The sequence below is a fragment of the Hevea brasiliensis genome, chromosome 4 (genome assembly GCF_030052815.1).
Source record: "Hevea brasiliensis isolate MT/VB/25A 57/8 chromosome 4, ASM3005281v1, whole genome shotgun sequence".
Lineage (NCBI taxonomy): Eukaryota > Viridiplantae > Streptophyta > Magnoliopsida > Malpighiales > Euphorbiaceae > Hevea > Hevea brasiliensis.
Window position 1 is genome coordinate 106,593,608 of NC_079496.1, and position 6,756 is coordinate 106,600,363.

At 32.2% G+C, this 6,756-nt stretch overlaps 1 pseudogene; it reads left to right on the forward strand.

The window, feature by feature from the left end:
* The first annotated feature begins 2,737 nt into the window (after positions 1 to 2,737).
* LOC110667713 (glutamyl-tRNA(Gln) amidotransferase subunit C, chloroplastic/mitochondrial-like) lies at positions 2,738 to 4,021 on the forward strand (annotated as a pseudogene).
* Positions 4,022 to 6,756: the final 2,735 nt, after the last annotated feature.

Consider the following 6,756-nt stretch of genomic DNA (forward strand, 5'->3'; position numbering starts at 1 on the left):
AATCATAATTTTTCTAGTTATGTAGAGTGAATTATTGCCAAATAACTAACCTGGACTCATGAACCTTATGCCTTCAGGATTTCAGGTTCAGGTCAATATATTTGATTTCCATTTTAGGGTACTTGCACTCAAAATTTGAAGAAGGTTCCTAGATCAAAGTTGGAGTCCTGATTCTTAGGTTTCCAGAACAATTTGGCTCATCTCAATTGGAGTTTCCTAGTGGGAGATATGATCTAAATACTATTCTGGGGTCAAGTGTCTATTTGGTTAAATTTCAGGATTTGGAATGCTAAATTTTCCTAGCAATCTCTTCAAGTTCCATCAGGTTCTGGGTTTTGGTCAAAACACCAAATTTGTATTTCTAGGTTTTATAGAAATTTTTGCTTTGGTTTCACTATATTTTCAGTTTTGTAGACCAAGTTATGACATTTTTTTCAAAACTAGTCAGGCTGGTCAATGTCCAGAATTTTCTGGTCAGTTTGGTTCTGGCAGTTTTGTTGGACTAAATTTGGTTAACAATTTGATTAGGCTAGGGTCAGAACTGGGCTCTGAGTTCTTCATATGAAATGTTCTCCTATGTCTAAGCTTTCCAATGGTTTAAAAATCAGGTCATTCTGACCTTCCTAGACTGAGTTATGGCCATTTGAACATTTGCTGTTCATATGGTCATTTTTCCAGGTCCAGCACATGGTTACCCAGATTCAAGCCAATTTTTGGTTATTTTGTGCTTGGTTTTTGGGCATGGTTTCTCCATGAAAAATGTTGCTTTAGGTCTTAAATTTCATCTCCAATTGGCCTTGCAGCAATTGGAGCTGTCTAGCTCAACTTATGTTCATCTAAACACACTGGACTCATAGGTCCAGAATTTCCTGCATAAGAACAACACTCTCAATTTTCAATTCTACCTAACTTCCAAACTTCAATTCACATTTATAGCATTTCTAATAGTCAATAATCAACCTCAACATCAACAAATTCAAGTCACAACACAAAATTCCAAATTTTAGCAAACCCTAAATCAACTTGCATAAATTTCTAGCACTAACCTTATTCTTCTATCTCCAAGCAACCTTCAATCAACCCAACACTTGATTCACCTCTTTGGGGCTGCCAACTAGATTTTCCTTTCACTTTTATTCCCACTTTCCTTGGGTTTTATGGCTGGCTATGGAGGTTTATCAAGGTTGCCAACTATTTTTTGTGAAGGAAGGGAATGGTTTGGAAGCTTGAAATGGTGTTTTAATAATAGGAAAATGAAAGAATTTGAGAGGAAAATGGAGAAGAGAGGGTTGGACAGGAGAATGGCTGGAGAAGAAGATGGTTTTTTCAATTTTTTTTACTCATTTATCTCCTTTTTATTTGTTTATTAAATGGTTGTCTCATGGTGATTGGTGGAGAGTTTTTAATGACATCATAATGATGTCATAATTTGAGTTTTATTTCATTTTCTTTTCTTTTCTTTTTTACACATTTTTAATTTAGTTTTTAACAATATTTATTCACATTTTATGCCATATAATTTATTTACTCAATTGGACAAGTTGGCCAAAAATCATCTCTGAAGGTGAATGACCAAAATGCCATTCGTTTGGCTTAAGGAGCCAAAACTGTTTGTATCGATCTTAAAAATTTTCCTAACCTTTTCTTGGCATTCTAATGCCATCGAAACCTCAATGACTCTTCTTTGGAGTCCCAAAAATTATTTCATGAATTTTCCCTTGGGTTTAGGGCTTCTAGCTGTGAAAATAGCAACTTCCTACTAGGTTACCCATCGCTAAGGCACCGGTTCATTTAACTTAGTTGTATTTTATTTCTAAAATTTTTCCTAAACTTTTTTTATTAATATTTGAGTTGTTTATGACTCCTCACTCTAGTCTAAATATTTTTTTCAGATGTTCTAGCTGTCCGGATCAACACCGGTCACCGGAACAGTAGAATGTACGGAATTGCTATAGTGAGGATGTTACATTTATAGATTGTTATTTATTTATTTTGTTACATAAGAAAATTTATTTAAAATTAAGGCTTTGTTTATTTCATGAAAAATAACTTATATATGGATAATATTTTTCATGGAAAATATTTTCTAAAAAAATATTTTCTATGAAAATATTTTTCATTATTTGGTTGCAATGTTAAACTAATGGTGCATATTTATATCGTGTATGTATAAGTATTTTCACATTTTAATAGGATTATCAAAGTTTATAAAATGAAAAATGACTTCTTGTTTTGAAAAGAGGAAGTCATTTTCCTTAAAAATGACTTAGTTTTTCTTTTGACAAAAAAAAATGTTTTTTATTGATCCATTTTTTTTTAGTGCTTCAAATGTTAGAAAATATGAAAAATATTTTTCATATTTTTTTATGAAATAAATAAAACCTGAATACAAGAAGATTATAACCATGATGATATCTAAGTAATATGAGGGGGAAAAGCAATAAAATTTGGTATCGTCTGCTCTTAAAAATAATTGGAATATTGTTAATGAGCTTATGAAACTGGAACATCAGCTCGAACTCTAGTCTGAGTCAAATGTAAAATAAATAAATAAATAACATAAAAATCAAATTCAATTACAGATTTTTTAGTTCAAAATTGCAAATGATTGCAGCGATAGAAGCTTGGCCCATATAGAGGTGGGCCCACAGCTAATATTAAGGTTGGTTTCTAGATTTTGAGGATAGGACTAGGAGGAAGGGATCGAGGTGTTTTTGATTGAAGCAACAAAATCAAAATGGAAAGCATAGCTCTGTTACTACTCAAAGGACCATCACCACCAAGTCATCACTCATTTTTCAACAACAGAAAATTGAGCTCTATTTCAAAGCTGCTCACTCATTATAATAGTTATAAGACTCGAAGATGCTCAACAAAAGCAACACATGGGTCCTCTCTTTAACCCCTAGATGTGTCTCATTTGGCTGAAACTGCTCAAATTTCTCTCACCCCAAATGAGGTCTTATTATCTCATTCATTACCCATTTGAAATTCCTTACCGTACTTTATTTGTTAGTCTTCTTCTCTTATCCCATTTGCTTTCTGATAACTATTTCAGGTTGAAGAATTTGCCCCCAAAATTTGACAAGTGATTGACTGGTATATACTTGTCTCTCATTGCAGCCATGTTTTTGTGATTTTATTTTATTTTATTTTTAGTGGTTGACTATAGTTCTTTATTTGCTAGGTTTGGACAACTTTAAGCAGTTGATCTTAATAGTGTTGAGCCTGTAATCAGAGCAGGTTCTTTACATTAATCCCTCTTATATTTATTCAATAATTTTTGGTTTGCTAGTTATATATTTGGGTCTTTGAATTGAATTGGGAGATAGGGTCGAACATGGAAAATTTTATGAGAACCTACTTTGGCCATTGATATGGTTTCATAAAAAGAATGCTTGTAATCACATTTGTGGGTATTATTTTTTTAGGCTAATTAATTGATATCTAGCTGATTTAGTCTTCATATTATCCAGTCCTACAAAATTTTAAAAGTTATATTTTTCAAAATTCTTACATTTCAATTTTTAAAGTAGTGATTATAAGTTGACCAGTTGTTGAGATTTTGTGGAATTTTATTTTATTTAGTTAAGTTTTAGTGATATAAATGGAACATTCTAATGGATATTGATGTGTAATTGAGTTTTATAGAAAGTTTCTTTCCACTTAATATAAATTTTCTATGTTCATCAGTATTTTTTCTAACATATCAATCTTTATATTGCTTTAATAATTAACTTAAGTTCAATTATATAAATGGGCATTAAACTTTTCACTATTTTAATCTTGCAAAGTTTCATTGTTGAATTTACAGAGATAGAAGGTGGGAACTTGCATAATGATATTCCTCAAACATATGAGAATAGGTGAGGGAGGATTAGTAATTATTAATTGTTTCCTGCAGTGCAGTAGTTGTAAATTTAATTTATGTTGAGCTTTGAGCAGGAAAGATGCGGTTGCTACTATTCCAAGCTATAAAGAGCCTTATATCAAAGTTCCCAAAGTTTTGAACAAGGAATAAATGCACTCTTTAGATAACCTTGCTTCTTTTGTGATTCCCCTTACCCGTTTATAGTGTAGCAGAGTAAAGCGTGCCACATTCAGTGCCGGAGCACCCTATCTTATCCTGTCCTGTCCATTGTTAATTTTAAATTTCATAGAAAACATGTGGTAAAAAAATTTTTTTTTATCACAAATTATTTATGTGAAAACCCAGGCAGAGCCTCCTCTGTTTTATTAGCATCTGGCATGTTCCACTATTCACCTGTAAAAAAAAACAATTTTATGTCTATCTCATATTTACATGTACATCATGTCATATCATATCATTTCTTCTTATACAATTTCAAGAAAATATATTTTTCATTTATTCATTCATATGGAAGTTTATATACAATAATTTACAATTTATTTACAATATCAAAATTGAATTACATATCTCAAAAAGATTTACATCATTTACTTATATACAATAAACAAAATGCAAAACAAAATATACATGGGCCCTACCAAAACTACTCTGCTGAGGTTACTAGTAGACACTGTTAGATCTGATCAAATCTCTATCAGGGCACTACTGCTGCGGCTACTGCTGTGTCTGTGTCTGATCTCCAGTACCTACGTGATGGAAAATTAACGAGCTAAGCAAATTGCTTAGTGGTGCATAACTTTAAAGAAAAATAACTGAGTAATTACAAATAATAATTCTAGGTTAATTTCATAAATTCTAAGCCAGTTATGAATTTTGTGCACTTTGGAAACAATTAAATTTATTAGTATCTTTTCTATTCATTTCTCATATTTTCAGTCTTAGTTAATTTATAACAGTGCCTAAGTAACCTATAACAGACTATAAGGCTAGATACACAGGAGTATACTGATTAGACAACCATATGTCTACCCTGTATACAACTGTCATGTCAGGCACAAGGCCAGTGGGCAAGCTATCAAAGCCAGAAATAAAATTAGGCACAATGGCCAACGGGCAGGCATATAGCCTGTGGAACAATCATATCAGATATATTTTGTCGGTCAATGATTATTCATATAGGTAGTACTGCTATCTATAGTCCTTAATTGGTATACCAATCGATCCAAACTATATACATAAGCCTACGTTTACTTTGGGCAATTAAGCATTATTAATTACTTATTAGAAATTTCATATCACTTTGTAGTAGGAAAGTGGGTCCCACATACCTATTTCATATAATTCAGTGTTTAGCAACATATTAGGATTAAAATCCTACCATAAAATAATTTGTTTATGAACCTTTCTTTAGGTTCAGTTTTAATGTCTTAACTTTACCTATCAATTTGATCACTTTGTGGCCACTGTTTGGCCATACTTCCTTCATGGAAGTTGTTCTTCTATGTCTTGTCTTGTTTTCCCTTTTCGAATCATGTCATTTGAATTTTTGGAACTCAAGTTATGGTTAATTAACCATAACTGGTTCATTTCCTAATTCTGGATCCTTAGATAAGCAAATTTTGGAATTACACTTTACCAATTTAATTGGACATGTTGTAGTCACATTTAGGCTTAGTATTCTTCATAGAGTTTATTGCCCTATGTCTTATGGTCACTGAAAATTTTGGATTGCAATTTTTCAAGTTTTGTAGAATTACTTATAGCCAAATAAACTGGCCTAGACTCAAGTACCCTGTGCTAACAGGATCCTAGTTTAAGTCAGTAGCTTTGACTCAACTTTTGGGATTCTTACATTTATAATTTGATGAAAGTGTCTAGAACGAAGTTGGAGCTCTATTTCTCAGGTTTCTAGAATGATATGGCTCAACCTCATTGGAGTTTCCTAGTGAGAGATATGACTAAAAGACTATTCTGAGGTGAAGTGGTCACTTAGGCAATTTTCAGAATTTGCATACTAACTTGACCTAGCCAATTGACCTAGTTCTCTTCATTTGTGAGTTTTAGTCAAAATACCAATATTGTATATTAATGTCTTATGGACATTTTTTCATTAGTTTTATTACATTTGGATTTCTGTAGACCAAGCTATGGCCTCTTTGCCAAAACTGGTCAAGTAAGCTTATATTAAGCAATTTCTGGGCAATATGGTTCTGGTTAATTTTGTGACCTAACTTGGGCTAACAATTTAGATTTGTTTAAGGCATTTCTGGGCTCTGTGGTCTTCATGAAAGTTGTAGTCCTATATCTTAGCTTTCCAATGGTATAAAATTCAGATCATTTGGACCTGTCTAGTGGGAGTTATGGCCAAATGAATGTGTATTGTTTATTTGGTCAATTTTCTGGTTCATCATTTGGTCATCCGGATTGGGATAACAATTTGGTCAATTTTTGGGTAGAATTTGGGCATGGTCTCTTCATGAAAAATGAAGCATTTTAGGTCTAGTTTCATCTCCAATTAGCCTCATACCAATTGGAGCAACATAATTTTAGTTATGGCTCAAAACACATACTGGATTTAACAATTCTCAACTTGCAAAGAAATTTACACTTCCAATCTCATTCCTCCAACTCCCAAACTACAATTCAACATTCATGGCACTTGTAATATCATCAATTCATCTCAACACTATCAAATTCCAACAATAAAACCAAGTCTCCAATAGTTAAACCAAAACTCTAACTCCAATTTATCAACCATAACATACACATGCAATCAATTTCTTACACATATAACATAACGTATATATCCATTAACATCACTAAACACCATTTACATACATGAAAACATTAAACTCCTATATATCTCAAAGTTGTCGAAATCTAGA